This window comes from Leucopleurus acutus (assembly GCF_964270905.1).
Source record: "Leucopleurus acutus genome assembly, chromosome: 4".
Lineage (NCBI taxonomy): Eukaryota > Metazoa > Chordata > Mammalia > Artiodactyla > Delphinidae > Leucopleurus > Leucopleurus acutus.
Genome location: NC_139146.1, coordinates 119612669 through 119633188, shown reverse-complemented (window position 1 = coordinate 119633188; position 20520 = coordinate 119612669). Strand labels below are relative to the sequence as shown.

General features: G+C 38.9%; 1 pseudogene across 1 annotated transcript; it reads left to right on the top strand.

Annotated features, from left to right (window-relative positions):
* The first annotated feature begins 19886 nt into the window (after positions 1–19886).
* Positions 19887–20244, top strand: LOC309961403 (tumor suppressor candidate 2-like; annotated as a pseudogene). The gene has a single exon. The product of its transcript is annotated as a tumor suppressor candidate 2-like (transcript).
* Positions 20245–20520: the final 276 nt, after the last annotated feature.

Below are 20520 nucleotides of genomic sequence, written 5' to 3'. Positions count from 1 at the left end.
AGATTATCTCAATTATTTCTCTTTTTTATTGTGTTAAGAAATACAAAGCATAAAATTTACCATCTTAACCATTTTTAAGTACTCAGTACAGTTGTGTTAACTACGCAAATATTGTACAAGACATCGATATTTCCACCTTGCAAAACTGAGACTCTAAATCCACTGAACAACAACTTCTTTTTTCCCCACCCCCTGCCCCTGGAAACCACCATTCTACTTTTTGTTTCTATGAATTTGAGCTATGAGCTATGAATAGCTCATATTAAGTGGAATCAGACAGTATTTATCTTTCTGTGATTAACATAATATCAAGTTTCATCCACATTGTAACATATTGCAGAATTTCTTTACTTGTTAAGGCTGAATGATATTTCATTGTATGTATGGGCCACATTTTGTTAATTTCTCGGTCAATCTGGCTATCTGTTCCCCTGCTAGTCTGTAAGCTTCCTGAGAACAGAGACATTTTCTACTTTGTTCATTGCTGTATCCCTTACACCTAGAACAATTAAAGGAAGTTCCATAGATATGGCAAAACTGGAGTTGATACTAGGAGCATATGATTAAATAGAGGAATTAGTATTCCCCACCAACAAAGAACAGGAATGTTGGCATAGATGTTGAAATGAATATGGCCTGTTTGTGGCATAAAGAGATTTGTGCAATTAAATAACAATTAGATATTAGTGGGAAATAATTTGATATAGGTAGTTAGAGCCAAACTTTTATGATCTCGACTATCAGTCTGAATTTCTAGATTTTATCCTGGAGGCAACAAAATAATGAAAAGTTTTTAACAGGAAAATGTATTATTAAATATCGTTTCTAAGAATCTACTCTATGCTACATACTCTTGCATACATTATTTCATTTAAAACTTACAACAGCCCTGTTGTTACCTTCATTTTCCTGAAGAATATTTTGGACAAGCAATTAATTAGTGAGGATAATTCAGTCTATAGCAATAAGAGTAGATGTATTTAAATATCAAATTTTAATTTTTAAATATTTAATTTTTCAAAGAGAAAATTAGACAAGGTAATAAATTGTGAACAGACAAGGAAAGATAAGGAAAAATTATTCCAAAATTCACTAACAGGGTGTTGATTGGGACAGTTCAAAATTGGTTGGAGGAAAAGTATAAAGTTTTAGCAGAACACCTAAATAGAAAAGTACAGGCTTCCCTGGTGGCGCAGTGGTTAAGAATCCGCCTGCCAGTGCAGGGGACAGGGGTTCGAGCGCTGGTCCGGGAAGATGCCACGGAGCAACTAAGCCCGTGCGACACAACTACTGAGCCTGCACTCTAGGGACCGTGAGCCACAACTACTGAGCCCACACACCTAGAGCCGTTGCTCCAAAACAGGAGAAGCCACCGCAATGAGAAGCCCGCGCACCGCAACAAAGAGTAGCCCCTGCTCGCCATGACTAGGGAAAAGTCAGCACACAGCAACGAAGACCCAATGCAGCCAAAAATAAATAAATTAGTTAAAAGAAAAAGAAGAAAAGTCCTATAGAGATGCAAAAGAAGTGGCACTGGAATATTCACAAAAGATCAAACCTGGAGATAAAGAATTTCAGTATCCTCCTCACCAAAGATGGTGTTATTTTAAAACTGAATTAATAACTTGGCAAAATTAAAATGTTGCCCTCTTTGTGTTTGATATTTCTAACAAAAGCAAACTCTAACATACTCCTAATGATTCTACAAAATTCTACCCACTTGAGGTTTAACTTTAGACTCAGCCTCTAAAGTTGACTGGCTTGAGGCACTCACATAGGAGGGAATTCATATGGAATGAGATCATATAAACATGGAGGAAGCAGGAAAAGGATGGTATGGTTTAAAATTATTGTTTTACAAAGCCACACTTGCTCTGTAGGCCCAAGATTACTTTTAAGTTTCCCAAAACCAAACAAATAAAGCAGGAGTGTTCAGATGTCCCACAAGCCACTCTCTGTTACTGAAACCTTCAATGGTATTTCAAAGATGTTACAACCTAAAAAGCATTTTCTTTTGTTGTTTTGATAATCATTACTTTCTTCTTCTTCAAGTCTTTTTCCTATCTGCTACCCCTGGGACATTGTTTCATGATTGTATTCACAGCCAGTTAAATGCTAATTACTCTTCAACACCATCTTTCAGATTTTCTTTTCTAATAGTATTGCATTGGGGAACTTGAGATTTTAATTTTAATTTTAACAGCAGTGGATAAAGATTAAAAAATAAGCTTTGTTAAATGTGTGCTCCCATTAGGTTTTTCCAAAGTTGAAATTTGAGTTTTATGTGAATATATTTGAATACACTAAACTTTCATTTTTAAAGTCCAGTTACCATTTACTGGTATGATCTGTGAGCATGTGCACACACACAACACACACTGTACACTTTTAAATCATTCTTCATTAATTTATTCAACATTTCTTGAGCCTCTCCCTGTGCAGTAGGCGTTGCATTCAATGTTATTCCAGAAACCTTGTTCTTCCTCATAGTAATATCCAATTTAAAGTTAATCTTTCTCTAATATTCCTTTATGTTTTCTTCCCAAAACTAGTTTTGCTACTAAAAATAAGAATATTAAACGTTAATCCAGGTGTGATTCTTAATGATGTTCTATTAGAATTTTGTTTTATTGCCAGAGTTGGTTTTCCTTCAAGGGTTAATGAGCACCTACTATATGCCAGGTACTGTGCCTAGTGCAGACTAATTCCAAAGAGTGGGGTAGTCCAACAGCTAAAAGCAACACTATTCCAACAACGCTTGCATGTGGGCCATATTACAACTGGACCCCAGTCTGCCTTTTTGACCACATCTTTATTTCTCTACACACTCATGGACTCTCTATTCCAGCCATATAGAACTATTTTCCAAATTGAGTACATGAAAGACTTTAAGCTTTAGATCTTGTAATCAAGCTCTTAAGATACAAGACCTTATATTCAAGATTGGCTCTATTTCTGATTCAAATTAAATGAAATGTTAATATCTAAGAACTATCACGTACTCCAGAAAAAAAATACAGAAAAAATCACAGAATAATTGTTTTGTACAGACATTTAAGCAGGAAAACTGTAGAGATTTCTTCTCAGTAGGGGGAAAAAAGAATTTTAATTATTTTTCACAATAGTTTAGCATCCAAATAGTACCACACTTACAAAGAGTCCTAGTGAATAGCGTATAATTGGAATGCCAATATTTTGGAGGACATTGGCCCAGCATAGCAATAGTTTCATAACAGAACCAAATATTTAAACTAGAAAAATTAAGCTATACTGATAGATGTATATAATAGAGATAGAATAGCATAGCAAATAGGAAGACTGGCTCTTGAGTACACAAAACAGAGAAAGAATCAGGGGCTATCACTTAACTACTTGTTTGACCTCTGAAATATTAACATCTCAAAGCCCCACTTTCCTAATCTGTAAAGTTTAGCTAGTCACATAGTGGTGATGAAAGTTAAACAAGGATGTAATAGAATAAATAGAACATAGAAAGTACTCAATAAATGTTATCAAATATTTTGCTTCTATATCTTCTCTGAGCGTATTTAAATTTAATTGTTATATATCCTTATCACTTCTACCCTTATCTATCCCCAGAGATTAGAGTCCGGGTTTACTGCTTGGTCCATTACTCTAAGCTTCTACTAAATACATAATGCTTCCCCATTCCCTCTTTTTTGTCTGAAGAAGGCAAGTATGACTTTTCATTGAATTGAAACAGTGAGATTCAAGACTCTGGTTTGAGTTTGGGGATGGAAATGGACCATGTGAGCTTAATTTGAGGCTCTGTTATTATACCAGGTATGATAGTCCATTAAAATGCTAGATTAAAGTATTAATTGATTGGATGCCATTAAGATAAAATTAAGATCCATTATGGTGGTCTTTGCTAACACACACAAATACCCAAACCTTCCTTAACCTACCTCTCCCCACAATGTTGTAAAGGAGGTATATGAGCATATGATGAATCAAAACAAAGTCACTTTATTACTGCCTGGGTCCTGTCACAGGCTCCAATGTTAAACCCCAATTTTCTAGATTAGACCAAGTACAAACCCCTTTTCTTCACTAGATAGGCCTAAGGAGCCCTGAATCAGAAGGTCTGCTTCATTTATTTCCACTCCAAAATCAAGTCCAAGTCTCAGATCTTATTTTGTCAAATTTATACAGAAAGCTGAGAAGGGAGGACAAGAGCGTGCTGTCTTATTCATACCCTCCTGATTAAACTTCACTCTAAAAATGTGGCCTGGATAATGTTTTGATGAATCCCATTCAGCTGGGGGATATAGAAAATATTCCCCAAAAGGTCAGGAGGAGGTTTTCTCATTAACTTTAAAGTGTTTAATAAAATAAAACTATGAGGATCTACAAGCCTTCAGCTCATATGAATTAATTTTAATGTGTTTATGATCACTGCATTTGCAGAAAAATATGGAAAGATAGATATCTCTATGTAATCCTAAAGTAGATAGTGACGCTCAGGGCTCCAGGAACACTGATGTTAAGTATCAATAAAAATGAAGTCAACCTACTAGATTAAAGAACTAACTGAAACCTTGCTATGTCCACAGTCATAATGATCTCATGACTTGTTAACGTACAATCCATAGTCCAGCATATTGGAGATGATTCGGCAGTTAATTGACAGCCTTTTCCAAAGCAAAGCATAGTACGATTAGTGAGAAATGGTGAATACAATATTTATCGTTAAAGAGGAGAGGGAAATCCAGTTCAGAAAGGGGCCTTATACCTGTCGTTGACATTTCTAGCTACTGTTATTTTTGCGACATAAAGGGCCTAGGCTTGGCAAGCATTGGCTGATCATATTTGAATTCCTTTTCCAAATACTATCATGTGTCTTTACAATATGATCCTCTCATGTCCAACCCTTCATTTAAATACAAATATAAAACATAATAAGGTTTTTCTTCTCATCCTATAACATTTTCTCAAAAATAATGTTCCAAAAATCTGATACTCTGATCGTTGATACGTTTTGAAGGAAATGACAGGAACCAATATACTTTGATTCGTTCAGCTAAAGAATTACAGATGGTAAAAACTAATCTCACTGACTGAAATGGGAGGATCAAGCAGGAAGATGTCAGTGAAAGCCATACACTTTGGACATCAGCAGTTATAAACTTGTCTCTGAAGGGAGACTGGATCTTCAGCTTCATCAGTAAAATTGTATTAAAACAAAATTAACTTTTGAAAAGGAGTGGGAACATGACAAAAATAATAAGTGCCTAGGGAAAAGAACTAATACTCTCCACCTTAGAACAGGGGCAAGAATAATGAGCTGTGTGTAAAGCTGCTTTATAAAGTTCTAAATAGGTGTTAGCCACCAGTCACATGAGAAACACTTAATAAAAGTTTTTTGAAGGAATAATTGTCAGTTAACTAAATAATTAGTTAAAATTAATGCAAAGTGAACCAGGGACATGAAAGATATTGTACTGAAAGATAATTTGTGTGACTCAGCCAGTTTTCTCCATTCTTATGAAGGGTAAAACTATGCTTCCCATTCTAACAGATTTTCAGCACAGCTCTACTAACAACATTACTTTTATGCTCATAATATGACCTATGCAATTCAGTCAGAAGAGCCAAGAAGCAATATTGATATTTTACATTGATCAGAGGAAATGAAGTTAATTGACTCAATTATTTAACTCAGCATGGCAACACGTCCCCTTGAAGTATTTCTCACTTGAGGATCTCAAGGCACTTTATAAACCCTTAGTGATAAGTATCTCCTCTCCATTTTAATAGGAAGAAGCGGAGGCATACTTAATTTTAATAAAAATTTTCCAGTGGAAAGTGATAGGTCTTCACTCTGAATTTAACACATTAGAATGCTGTTGCCTACAGTATTTCAAGTTAGTATTAAATAAAACATTGCAAATAATGAAAAATTCTCCTCTGTAAGGTCAACAAAATGTCTTTTCCCCCTTAAGAGTATACTTCAGAGGAGAGCAGAAAGGAAACTTCCAAAAACATCTTTGTGGAGCTTTGTGGTAGTTAAGGGCAAGGGCTATGAGCCAGGCAGACCTGGTTTAAATTGTAGAACCAAGGCTTACAAACTGTGGCTTGGACAAGTTATTTAACTGTTAACAAGTCTCAATTTCCTTGTCTATACAATGATAATAGTAGCAGTAATTCCCTCGTAGGGTTGATGTGAGGATTAAAAGGTGTACACTGAGTAGCACAGTGTCTGGCACATGCTAAGCACACAATATAGTGTACGCATTGTCATCATCATCATCATCACTGGCTCTAAGCACCTGTGACGGATAATTTTATGTGTTACCTAGGAGGGTGTTTTTGGATGGTACTAGCATTTAAATCAGTGAACTTTAAACAGATTGCCCTCCAATTAGACTACATCCAATCAGCTGAAGGCCTGCCTCCCCAGGCAACAGGGAATTCTCCAGATGATTGCCTTTGGACTTCATCTGCACTAACAGCTCTCCTGGGTCTCCATCCTGCCAGCCTTTGGACTGGAACTGGAACTTCAGTTCTCCTGGGTCTCTGCCTGCTGGTCCACGCTGTAGATTTGGACTTGCCAGTTTCCGTAATCCTGTGCACAAATTCCTTACAATAAGTCTCTTTCTCTATATATACACATCCTGTTGGTTCTGTTTCCTTGGAGAACCTTGGTTAATACAGCACCATATACAAGTTTGAGAACCTAAATCATAAAATAGATTTGATGGTATAAAATAGGGTACTAACATCACTTGGAATATAAGATTCTTGAGGGCAAGGATCAACCTTTAGTATTGACCATGAAACACATATTCAGTAAATTCTTCAAGAATAAATTAATCAATCAGTATATTTTAGCATAACATGAAAATATAGTGTCATTTTTTAAAGCATATGTGAACTGATACCATACATTAGGCAGAGCCTTAGGATTATAAAGTTAAAAAGACATAGATGAAGAAGAGCTCAAATCACCAGCTATGCCAGAAGGCTGTTAGAGTGTATGAGCTGCCCCAAATGTCATCTGAGGGAACAGAATGTCCTAAAGGAAACAGAAAGCTAAGGAATGGATGAATCACATCTGCCATTGTCATGGATACTGTTCATCTTATCTATGTGAACTCGAAAACTGAAAGCCCTATAAAATAGAGTGACTGGCTATCTAATTGAAGCCTCATCTGTTTACTAAATGACCTAGCCTTATAGAGAAACCCTTAATGTTTAATAAGCACTCAAAGTGTATTTGGCCTTGGGCAAAATGTACAAACATAGTTTCTTTCCTATTGTCCAGTTGTTCTCTACTCTGGGTGCTCATTAGAATCATCTGGAGAACTTTTTTTTTTTTGACAGTTTCAGATGATTATTTAATTTGTAAATATTGCACAAATTTTAATAGCTTAAATTGTATATACAGCCAAGTAAACACTTGCATTAATGACTTGTGGAACTGGTGTGATATGATCAGTGTGCCACACTCCTTTTTCTTAATTCAGGCCGTAGACTCGAGAGTGGCCTGGAATCTCCAGGAGTGAGGGTTTACTTATACAAGCCAGCACTGTTCTTGGTCACAGTATTGAATATTAAGGTATTAGGAAGATATACTCATTTTACATATGAAGAAACTGAACCCCAGAAAGGTTACATACCCTGCCTTAGGTCAGAGCAAGTAGGGGAGCCAGGCTCTGAACCCTGTCTTAAGCCAGCTTGTTGCTGAGTGGGGTGCGAACTCAGGCCTTTGGCCCTTGTGACTCCCAAGGATGGGGCAAGTGTGAAGGTTCCTTAGCTGGGGTGGGATAGGATGGCAGGGACAAAAGGTCAGCATCTTCCTGCCTGCAAAACCCCTGTCCAGCCTTGATACTAGGTCAGCAACCTGGGAAGGATGGCTCTGTGCTGGGCTGCTAGGAGCTCTCAAGGAGCCCCTTGTGGGCAGAACAGCTAAAGCTAACCATTTAATTCCCTGGAGCTGGAAACCCAGTCAGGCCCAACTCTAATATGGAATGGAATAGAGGTGACTGGCCTTTTTACCTCTCCATGGGTAAAAGGAATGAGCCGAGGGGCTGACGTGCACTACATTTGGAACTGAAGATTTCCAGGACCCACGTCTGAGTCATGTTGTGTTCTCTGTAGCCTCTACCAAGTCGGGTCTGACCTAGAGCAAGGGCACAGTGATGTTTTGCAGCAGTGGGGGTCTGCAGGCCAAGGAAGGAATGTGCCCAATGGGTCTGCCCTGTGTTACCCTCCTGTAAACTAGGCTGGGCTATTGCTTCCAACAGAGGGGCAGTCAACAACCTCTACAGTTTGAATACCTGAGTCCAAGGAGCTCCAATGAAGGGAAAGCAGGAACACGCCAAAGTTGGGGGGGGTGACTAATGCTCCCCCCTAGCTTGGCTGTTCCTGGTAGGTCTCCAATATTAGACAGCCCTCCCCCAGTGCTGGCACCTATACAGAGTCCCATTTCCTCCTTTATGCAAACAAGGCCTGCTCCAAGGCCCTCAGCCCCGGTCTCTGTACCCCTTTCTCCTAGCTGCTCCAACAGCCACTTCCTTCCTCCTGAGATCCCCAGGACTCCAGTCTCAGGGGGATGCTGGGCATGCAGGCTGCTCAGCTGGGCTTCAGAAGCCCTTCTCCAGGAGCCAGGCTTTGAGCTGCTGGTCAAAGTAGCCCTTGACCCGAACGGTACCTGTCACCTCATTGACCTGGGTGATAGGTGTTTTCCCCAGCAGCGGGCTCAGAAAATCTTCCACCTCCTGCACACGGGTTCAAGCCCTTGTCCGGGAAGATTCCACATGCCACAGAGCAACTAAGACTGTGCACCACAGCTACTGAGCCTGCGCTCTAGAGCCCGCGAGCCACAACTACTGAAGCCCGCGTGCCTAGAGCCCGTGCTCCACAACAAGAGAAGCCACCACAATGAGAAGCCCGCGCACCACAACAAAGAGTAGCCCCCGCTCACTGCAACTAGAGAAAGCCCGTGCGCAGCAATGAAGACTCAATGCTGCCAAAAATAAATTAATTAATTAACCAAAAAAAAAAAATAAAAGCTCCCCAGGTGATGTTAATATTTGGCAGCTGGGGTCAAGATTTCTCTGAGCTCCGACAGTCCAAGTGATGCACAAAAACACGTGTAACATACACACACATTAAACCCCTTCACATATCAACACTCTTCATGATCATTCACACTTCTAACTCAAATATTCAGGAAATGGTTAGCTATGACAATTTTCTGTCTTAATGGTTGAGATCCTTGCTATCTTCGAGTTATTTCAATGCTCTTAATTTCCCCTTTCAAAGAGTTTATGAAGGTAGTAATATAGGCACATGGGAGGTAGAGATTTTACTATTGATGAGACGTTAGATAAAATAGGAGCTTGAAGCTAATGGTTAAAATCAATGGCTCTGTTAACCTGTGAATCTTAGGACAATCACAAAAAAATCCAAAGACTAATACAAGTCAGAGACAAAATAAAGTGTGTCTTTTTAAGTGAAAAATTATCTAAAAATAAACTCATTTGTGAAAATATATTTATAATATTATAAAGCTCTGGAACATCTGTACTTATAGGAATTCATAAACTTTTGAATGGCTTTGGAAAAAGTTGTCTTGTTTTGACCATACCTGTTGACTAAGAACTTTAATTTGTAGAACAAGGCACCATAATATCCTGTAAAAACATTTAATTTGCCATACCTTGTCAAATTTTTTATCTAGAAAATTTATATTTGTATGGTTAATGATTTGTTTGCTATGTATCCTATACTAAAGGAATTTCTTTCTTTTGACCAGTTTGGTTCACTCATAACAAGTAGAATGGTACTCCTTAGTTTAATTTATTTTCACTTTTCAGAAACAAATGGCAGTGAGCAATTCCACTTCTGAATATATATCCAAAGTAACTGAAAACAGAGGCTCAAACAGATATTAATACATTCATGTTCATAGCAGCATTATTCACGATAACCAAAAGGTGAAAGCAACCCAAGTGTCTATCAACAGAAGAATGAATAAACAACATGTGATATACATATATAATGGAATTTAATACAGCCTTGAAAACAAACGAAATTCTGACACATGCTACAACATGGATGAACCTTGAGGACATTATGCTAAGTGAAATAAGCCAGTCACAAAAAGACAAATACTGTGTTATTGCACTTATATGGGGTTCCTAGAAGAGTCAAATTAATAGAGACAGAAAGTAGAATGGTGGTTGTCAGCGCTGAGGGAAAAGAAGAATGGGGAGTTGTTGTTCACTGGGTATAGAGTTTCAGTTTTGTACAATGAAAAGAGTTCTGGAGATGAATGGTGATTATGGCTGCACAACAACATGAATACATGTAATAACGTTGAACTGTATACTTAAAAATGGTTAAGATGATAACTTTCATGTTATGTGTATTTCACCACAATTAAAAATAATAAGTAAAAATACCAACATCAGTCATTTATTCTGCTCATGAACCCACAATCTGGGCAGAGCTGGTCGTGGATAGCTCTCTCCTGGTCCACATGGTATCAGTAGGGGCAGCTCAACTACACCTGGAGGATCCACTTCCATCATGGCTTACTCACATGCCTGGCAAACTGGTGCTGCTGTTGGCTGGGAGCTCACCCCAGGCTATTGATCAGGGACCTTAGTTCTCTACATAGGCCTCTCCATGAGCCTTTTGGTGGCATAGCATGTTGCTTATTTCCCAGAGTAAGTATTCGAAGAAATGGGAATTGGAAGCTAACAATCTCTTGAGATTCCAAAGTGGCACAGGATCACTCCCACTGTATTTTAAGCAGTGGTCAAGTGTTCAAAAAAAAAAAAAAGTCTGCCTCACCTTTGACAAAGTGTCAAAGAATCTGCAACCATCTTATTCTACTATACCAACTAGCCCAGTTCTTTTCTCTCTTTATTCTGGAACTTTTCTCCACCTGAAGCTTCTGCTTATAACTCAGATTGCCCTGACTTTTCATAGACCTAAATCTAATCCCTCATATATAGCCCCAAATCTATCTCAAGAGCTTCTCTCTATGCATCTTTGGCTTCAAACTCACTATTAACTGTCTGATTCTCTCTTTTCTCAGTCATATATGTGGGAGTAAGAATATGATTGGCCCAGATCATCATCATGCTAAGTCATGCATGTCATAGATTACAGACATATCTATGCACTGGCTGCCATTAGATCAAGTGCTCCTAATCCAATACCTGTAGCCAAGGGTGCTATTTTATATTATATGACTGTTTTGGCTTATCTTTTTCGTATATGCTGTGAGTATGGGGGTGAGGGAGATGGGTAGAGTTGTGCAAGGGTTGTGAATGCAGCAAGCACCATAATTCATTTTCCTAGAATAAAGTGGAGCCTTTACTGGTTCTGAAAATACTTATCCACTGCTTCCTCGGTGATTAAGGTATTGAAGATATAACTGGTTTATTGTTTCTCCTTCTTATACCTCCTTCAAAAAAAATGCATGTGGATTTCCTATAACATTTTCTTTTCCCCTTAAGATTGCCTTTAAGATCCACTTAATGCTAATGTCTCTGAATAAAATCATAGTGTGATTTTCTCTGGACCCTGCATTCTACACAAGATTAATATTTCCTATTCAGGTTAGCAGTAAAAAGGTAGCAGTACATATGTGATCACTTCCTGTTGGACAAAAACTCTCTATTTGGCCAAACTTTAGTCAGGCTCTTCTAAGCCCCCTTCTCAATTAGGCTTTGACCTTGGGCTTCAGTGTCCATCCTGGCTGGGCCTGCACACCCAGTTCAGCAAGAATCCATTAAGTCAGTTTAGACAGAATCCTCCACCCTCCGTATCTGATCAAATTCCTCATTTCTCACCATCCTCCAGGTGATATCTAATCACCCTAGCCTGTCCTCAGCAAGAATCCTGTCAAGTCAGTTTAACCAGAATCCTTCCTTACTCCTGATGTTTCTTCTTAGTAATTTTCCATACACTGACCCCCACCTTGCTCCTTGGCTATAAAGCCCCTCTTGTCCCTGTAGTTTTCTTCAAATCATTCCTGGCACCACTTTTGTTAGTTTGGGTTCTCCAAAAAGAAAATGCCAAGATGGGATTAGATGTACAAAAGATTTATTGGGGGAAAACCCTGTGAAGGAGAAGGAGCTTGTGGAGGTAGGAAAAGCCTTCAAATCATGATGCACATCTGCCCTGTGAGAGAGAGGATGGAGAAGGATTATATAGGCAGGGTCTCAGATGTGGCACAGTTCTAAGTCTCCAACAGGCAGAACTCAGGGGAGTCCTCTGGCCAAAGTCACCTATTCAAGGACTCCTGTAACTATAAGAATGGGTACACATTAGAACAAATCCCCGTGCTACTCAGACTTTGGCTGAGAGAAGGCTTTGGGAAACATGGCCTTTACATGAACACAAGAGTGAATCCAGAAGGACAGCAGCTGGGGCCATCAGTCAATTATGCTTCCTGCGGAAGGAAACATGAGTGCTGTATTTTTATGACCACAAATGAGTAGTAGCTACAAATGAGGCCACAAAGTAGGTAGGCAAGGGTCAGATGATAAAGTGCCTTGTATTCAAAGTTTATAATTTATCCTGCAGTCCTATAGTATAAGAAAGGGGCTGGGGAAAAGAAAACAGAGTCAAGAGATAACAGTGAAGTGGGATTAACTGGGCATGATGGCAAATTAGACTGGACAAGAAAAGAGCCTTGACTCCCAGGTTTCTGTCTTGGGAGGTGAACTGAAATTCATCACACGCTACTAGGAGGAAAACTGCACCCAGGTTTAAAGCATTGGTATTATTGCTGACCCAATCCAACACTATTAAATACCAACATAAATAATCCATCACCTCTGTGTTCCTTTAACACAATAATAATTGCACACTATTAAAAATAATAACATACTATAGTTAAAAGATAAACTAAGGTAAATTAAACTCTTGAAAAGTTTCTTTGAGCATACAGTGATTCAAATCAGGCAGCATCAAACTGAAAATGATTAGGTGCCCTCCCCAACAGGAGCCAGGAAAAGGCTTTTAGAGAGCAGATTAAGAAACAATGCAAGGAAATTATTTGATTGGCTGTAGCTTAAACCCTGCCTTATCTGGGAAAGCCTAGTTGGCTCTTTGTGATTGGTTGTTCTCAGGTTTCCATTTCTTGACCTTGAGGCATCTGCAGAAATTGACTCTGGCTTAGGTTTTGGTTTATTTACATAGGCAGCCCAGGCATTAGAGACACCTTGGTCTAATGGCTTCCTTGTTAATTACTTGAACACTACAACTTTATGAAGCTTAACAGGAGTGTTGTATTAATGGGTGTGTATTAGTGTTGTATTAATATTCTTCACATTAGGAATAGATTGGTTTTTGGAAGAAAACTAAGGTATGTAAAGTATATTTGTACTTAGATAAATTCTGGAAGAAAAGAGCCTCAGTTATTGTTGGTGGAGAGCCTGAAACAAAGTCAGACATCCCCCAACTCACTGCAGCTCTGCAGAGCAGCCTCCCTCCTACCCCTTCAGACCAGGAGTCTCAAAGCAGAAGTAAGGCCCTTGGCAGCTGAAATCTGCTACAGGGGAGCTGATAAGAGGCGTGAAAAGCTCTGGGGCCAAGACCCCCTTAAGATTCTCCTGGCACATGGAGAGAGTTGGAGTCTCCCCAGGGAGTACTTGATGAGGGGACTGAGGGCAGGGGACAGTGAGAGGAGAGCAAATTGGGAATGAAGATGAGAATGGGTCAGAAAAAGGTTTCATCACTCTTCCATGGACCATAGGAGAACAAATATTTAAAGTTAAAACTCCCACCTTCCAATTTTATACTCTAGGGTAAACATTTCAGCTTAAAAAATGAAACAAAATAGAACAAAACTGTCTTACCATATGTTGGTTCACAAGCTCAGGACTTCTCCCAGATGAAATTCGAAACTGGCCCAAAACACATAGGGCAAGGAGAGACAGAAGAATGAGACAGGGCTTCCCTGGTGGCACAGTGGTTGAGAATCTGCCTGCCAATGCAGGGGACTCGGGTTCGAGCCCTGGTCTGGGAAGATCACACATAACGCGGAGCAACTGGGCCCGTGAGCCACAACTACTGAGCCTGCGAATCTGGAGCCTGTGCTCCTCAACAAGAGAGGCCGCGATAGTAAGAGGCCCGTGCACCGCGATGAAGAGTGGCCCCCGCTCACCGCAACTAGAGAAAGCCCTCACACAGAAACGAAGACCCAACACAGCAAAAAATAAATTAATTAATAAACTCCTACCCCCAACAACAACAACAAAAAAGAATGAAACAGACCCTTCCGTTGTTGGTTGGCACCCTCAGGAGCTTACCAGGTGAAATCTGAAACTGGCCCCTGTTCACGGAGGTAGGGGAGAAACCGAAGAAAGCCGCAGCCGTGCCAGGTAGGTGGCGAGCTTAATAAGCTAGGGAATTACATACGAGGCTTATCTTGGGCGGCTGCTAGACCAGTACATCTTCGCACCTGCCCGCCAGAATCTTGAGTTTTTATAGAGGCCTTAACGGGGTTCAGTCACATATTCTGTCCAGAAGATCTTGGCAACACATTGCTCTCTCAAGGCTGCATCCTTGAAAACGGCTCCCACTGTGGGAACGGTAGGCAGAAGTTCATCCCAAGGACGGGGAGGGGGCGAGGAGCCTTCCACTGCCCAGGTCCAGTTCACAGGTCAACCGGCAGTTACGTCCTCCCGCTGACCTCCTCCCACACCATGGAACACAATACAATAGTTAGAAGAGAGGTAGCATTCAAAAAGAGGGCAGCCTGACTCCCTGCTACCTGCTGTCTGGTCATCAACAGCCTTGCCCTTTCTCATTAGTAGGGTCATAGTTTCTGCAGAAGGTATTGAGGAATAGTCTCTGTACTTATACTACTGTGTGACATGAGAGAATGACTATCAATTTTGAATATTAAAGTGCAATGGTTATTGTAGAGGCTCGATTAAAATAACCAATCAAACGAGTTAGTGTTTTCCAAAGTTCATTTGAATTATAATTTTGATTTAATTTAAAAAGTTAATAAACTTTTTTTTATTCAACTGTCACACACTTTGTCTTAAAATATAATAAATAATTTGTGATACTTTTTCTATAGATAAAAGAACATGCTTTTACATTATGATGAGAATAAATTCTAAACATTTACATTAAAATTACAGATCTAATAAACTAGAAAAATGTTGATGGATTATTTCTAAATTATTAGTCACTTACATTATTTCTAAAAGTACTACTTACATTTTAGCAATTTGTCTGTATTTATGTTACAAATGTAGAAAAATAGCTTATCTTCTTATCCCTTCCTTTTCCTATCCAGCACCTAGCAAATTGTAGACATTTAATAACACTGGAACAAATCAGAGATAATGCTATGTTAAGACTAAATAATAGAATAAGGAAAATAAAATTGACAAAAGGAAATACTAAAGAAAGATGATTTTAGACAAATTGGACTATCCAAAATTGAAAGCCTGCAAACAAATTATTGTTTGTCAATTATAAGTAACTATTCCCTAACAAAATATATTTTATACCTTAATAATGTCTTCTATTAAACAACATTGCTAATTTGTTCTGGCGATTCTCTAAATCTGCTTTTACAGAACTACAGTTGTGAGAGCTGAACCAAGGTATGCTGGTTAACACGGGATAATGGTGCTGATATTTTTATATGTTCTAAATTTGTGGTGCCGATAAAGAATTTATTGAGGAGGCTGAAAGTCTAATACATGATTTATATTGCCTCAGAGGCAGAATTGCTACTGAAATTGAGAAGTGTTAACAGCTATTTTTTCAAATGACTTTTCTATATCTTAATTCGTATTCTAATTGCTTTGTTTGTTTTTTTTTGTCTTGCTGTTTCCTTGCCAAAAATATAACATGCTATTTCAGTTAAGAGGCTCATATTATTACCACTGTGGGAGGTTTCATGCAGATTAGGCAAAACAATGTGGTTGTTTTGTGCATATGGTAATCAAGTTTGAAGCCTTCTCATGACAAGTCTCATTCCTTGAGAATTTTCCCCTCTGTATGTTAGAAAAATCAAAGCACAAATGCCACACTGATATCTTTTCTTTTTAATGCTAAATATGTTTTTAAAGATTTATTATTTATTTATTTATTTATTTTATTTATTTTTGGCTGCATCAGGCCTTAGTTGTGGCACGCCAGATCTTTGTTGAGGCATGCAGGATCTTTCATTGTGGCACATGGGCTTTTCGTTGAGGCACGGGCTTCTCTCTTATTGTGGTGTGCAGGTTTTCTCTCTCTGGTTGTGGCTCACAGGCTCCAGGGTGCGTGGGCTCTGTAGTTGTGGTGAGCGGGTTCCAGAGCACATGGACTCTGTAGTTTGCAGCACTCAAGCTCTCTAGTTGAGGCACGCGAGCTCAGTAGTTGTGGCGTGCAGGCTTAATTGCCCCACAGCATGTGGGATCTTAGTTCCCTGACCAGGGATCGAACCTGTGTCCGCTGCATTGTAAGGTGGACTCTTTACCACTGGACCACCAGGAAAGTCCTGCTACATGGATATCTGATTTCAATACCAATCACATCTTCCTCCAAATCTCCTTATCCCTTAATCTCACATTAAGAATTACAAAAGCAAATTAGATTAAAATGTATAAATGGTAAATATGTTAATGTTTTCAATAAATCCATAAAATACAGAGCCTATAATTTTCCATATGGTAATTTATCTTCGTTTCTTTTTTTGAACTATAGTTGATGTACAATATTATGTTACTTTCAGGTATACAACATAGTGATTCAACATTTAAATACATTGCAAAGTGATCACCATAATGTCTAATAACCATCTGTCATCATACAAAATTATTACAGTATTATTGACTATATTCCTTATGCTATGTATTGCATCCCTGTGACTTATTTATTTTACAACTGTAAGTTTGTACCTCTTAATCCCTTTCACCCAAACCTGCACCCCCCCGCCCCCCTCTGGCAACCACCAGTTTGCTCTCTGTATCTGTAACTCTGTTTCTGTTTTGTTTTGTTTGTTCATTTGCTTTATTGTTTAGATTCCATATATAAGTGAAACCATATGGTATTTGTCTTTCTCTGTCTGACTTATTTCACTTAGCATAATACCTTCTAGGTCCATCCATGTTGTCCCAAATGGCAAGATTTCATTCTTTTTTACAGTTGAGTAATATTCCATTGTGTGTACATACATATACCATATCTGTTGATGGACACTTAGGTTACTCCAATATCTTGGCTATTGTAAGCAGTGCTGCACTGAATATAAAGGTGAATATATCTTTTCAAACTAGTATTCTTGTTTTCTTTGGGTAACTACGCAGAACTGGAATTGCTAGATCATATGGTAGTTCTATTTTTAAATTTTTGAGGACCCTCCCACAATTTTCCATAGGGGCTGCTCCAATTTACATTCCCACCAACAGTGCATGAGGGTTGCCTTTTCTCCACATTCTCACCAACACTTGTTATTTGTTGTCTCTTTGATGATAGCCATTCTGACAGGTATGCAGCAATATCTCATTGTGGTTTTGAGTTGCATTTCCCTGATGATTAGTGATGTTGAACATCTTTTCATGTGTCTGCAGGGCATTTGAATGTCTTCTTTGGAGAAATATCTATTCAGATTCTTGGCCCATTTTTTAACCAGATTGTTTGGGGTTTTTGATATTGAGTTGTATGAGTTATTCATATAATTTGGATATTAATCCTTTATTATCTATACCATTTGCCAATATCTTCTCGCATTCAGTAGGTTGCCTTTTCATTTTGTTGATGGTTTCCTTCACTGTGCAAAAGCTTTTTAGTTTGATGTAGTCCTATTTGTTTATTTTTGATTTCCATTTGTGGTTCCTCAGTTATGGAGTTCTACTTCTTGTCCCTTGCTCATTTTTCTATCATAGATGTTCAAGGGCTTTTTATAGAAAGTGTTGGAAATAGATAAAACCAAGTGAGCAAAATATTGATATCTGCTGAAGTTGGATGATGGCACAAGAGGGATTTCTTATGCTACTCTCTCGACTTTTAGCTATGTTTAAATATTTCTATGATAAGAAGTTAGCTCTGTCTACTGAAAAGGTCTAAAATCAGTGACCACACCTAGTGTCAGGTTGTGAGCTCTAAATATCATTCACCAATAAAAAAAAAACTAGGGGTCCTTACAGAAATGGCCAGATTCAGGTTCAGTTCAGGAAATTTATAAGATGAGCCTTAGATATCTTGTGCCAAAAATCAAAGAAACCACCAAATTATAATAGGGTTATGTCAAAAGGACATAAGAGCCAGCTTGGCCAAAGATGGAATAATCTGAGCATAAAAATAATCATTTCAATTCACTGAAAATAATTGTATAAAAATGTATGAGTCATGATATTCCAAAAGAGAACGAGAGAGCAAAAACAAAAATTAACAAGAACTCATCAGAAATCATTAGAGGTAGTTAGAGCACTGACTTTTTATTTTGAAAATGACAATTATAGAGAAAGAAATAAGCTTTTATCTCATCAGTCCTGTGCAATTTATTTAAAATAGCCCTAGTTGATGAAGGAAAGTTACTTAGAGAAAAATTGCAGAAAGTAAATGTAAAAGAAATGGTAGAATGGGAAAAAACCATTAAGAGAAAAAACTATCAGTTTTTTCTGACAGACCTTAACAATGGGAGGATCAACTTGCCACCACCAAAACCAATGATCCAACTTAAGCATCACTAAAAGTTGGTCAGCCACTTACTATGAGCCTTTAAGTATGATGCAATATGGAGTAAACAGCATAAGTAGTCTTGTCAACAAATTCAGTCTAAATCTAATCAAAGCTTTCAAACAAACTTCTAATTTAAGAAATATAGGAGATAGAGACAAGTTAAACAATACCATAAGGAAGCAATACCACAGGAAATAAGCAGACAAATGCAGAATATTAATCATTCCTCAAGACCTGAGACAAATGACCCAGTTTCTCCAATAAATCAATGGCAAGGGGAAAAATGGAGGTGAGACTGTTCTAGATTAAAATAGAGCAAATAATATAATAAGTGTGATAATAACTGTGAACCTCGTGTGCTTCCTGAATCAAATAAATCATCCATGAAAAAAAGACATTTTTTATGCAATTGGAGAAACTTAAATGTGGACTACATATTAAATGATATGAAGAAAATATGTTAATTGAACTTAATATGACGTTAACAGTGTCTTTATGTCAGAAACAAATCCTTATTTTTTGGTGGTACATATTAAAGGATTTATGGATAAAGTTACCTGGTGGCTTACACAAAAAGTAGAACTTTTTTGTAGATTTAATTATTGAAATAGAACCTAGCAAATGCCACAAGCTTAAACTTTGGAGAAATATTGGTATTTTACTATATATCATGTCCTCCTTTACTGTGTAATTTGTTGTAACTTTTTTCATATCTTCAGCAATGTTCACTCTGCATCTCCTGATAATTCTTTATGTAAAAGGAGTGCCTGTTGGTTTGGTGGATTCTTTCAGGCATTTTACTGTAACAGCGTGAACAACTGCTTGTTGCCTTTGCAATTAAATAAGAAATGTTAAAGGAGGCTCTCAATGTTTTTACTAATTTTTAGCAAAGTTTTATAAAGTTCTGGATTGAGTATAACTTCAAACATTGATGAAGAGTTATAGAATTTGTCTTCATGTTCTAGATACTTAGTGTTAAAATGGCTTGCTGATCATTAACCAGTGTATCAAGGGAAAATATACACTTCATGTGATATTCATGAATAATGACAGTGGATGTAAATCTCTATTTTAAATATTATTCTCGATTGTTAAAAAAACTTTTTGGGAGCCTGTGGAAGGTGGCGGAGGCGGCGGCACCTACGAGCATAGGCCCTGTGAGAGCGAAGCTGCCGCGGGGCCCGCCGTGCGCCGGCGGCCCTGACATGGGCACCCACGGCTCCAAAGCTCGGGGCCTGCGGCCCTTCGCCTTGGCGGCGGAGGGCAGCGGCCTGGAGGCTCTGTTGCTGAGCAAGCTTTGGTGTGACCGCAAGGCTGAGTCATGCCCCCCTTCGTATTCTATCATGGAGTGCTGTGGCTCCATGTTCTAGGAGGAGGATGGGGATCTGGCTCACGAGCTCTATGAGGAGACAGTCATCACCAAGAACGGGCAGAAGCAGGCCAAGCAGAGGCAAGTGCATGAGAACCTGATTCCTCAGGGCATCGTGAAGCTGGATCCACCACCCGCCCCCCACCCCACCCCGCATCCACGTGGATTTCCCTGTGATCCTCTTTGAGGTGTGAGCCTGGGGGGTGGCAGGCATAAACACCCCCTGCCCCAGCAAGAAACCCCCAGGCTCCAGGTGTGGCTTCCATTGAGGAACCTAGGCTGAGGCCATAACATCAATAAACTCCCGTGGCCCGGAACCTTCAGCTGTGAGCAGGGCCGTCCCGCAGTGCTGGTTGGGTGTTGCTTTGTATGTGGACAAGAGGTGACCGGTGGCTGATGGCAGAGTTACCAGTCCCCCTTTCCCAGCTATCCCTCCGAGGAGCATGGCAGGGCATGTGCTGGTCAGGAAT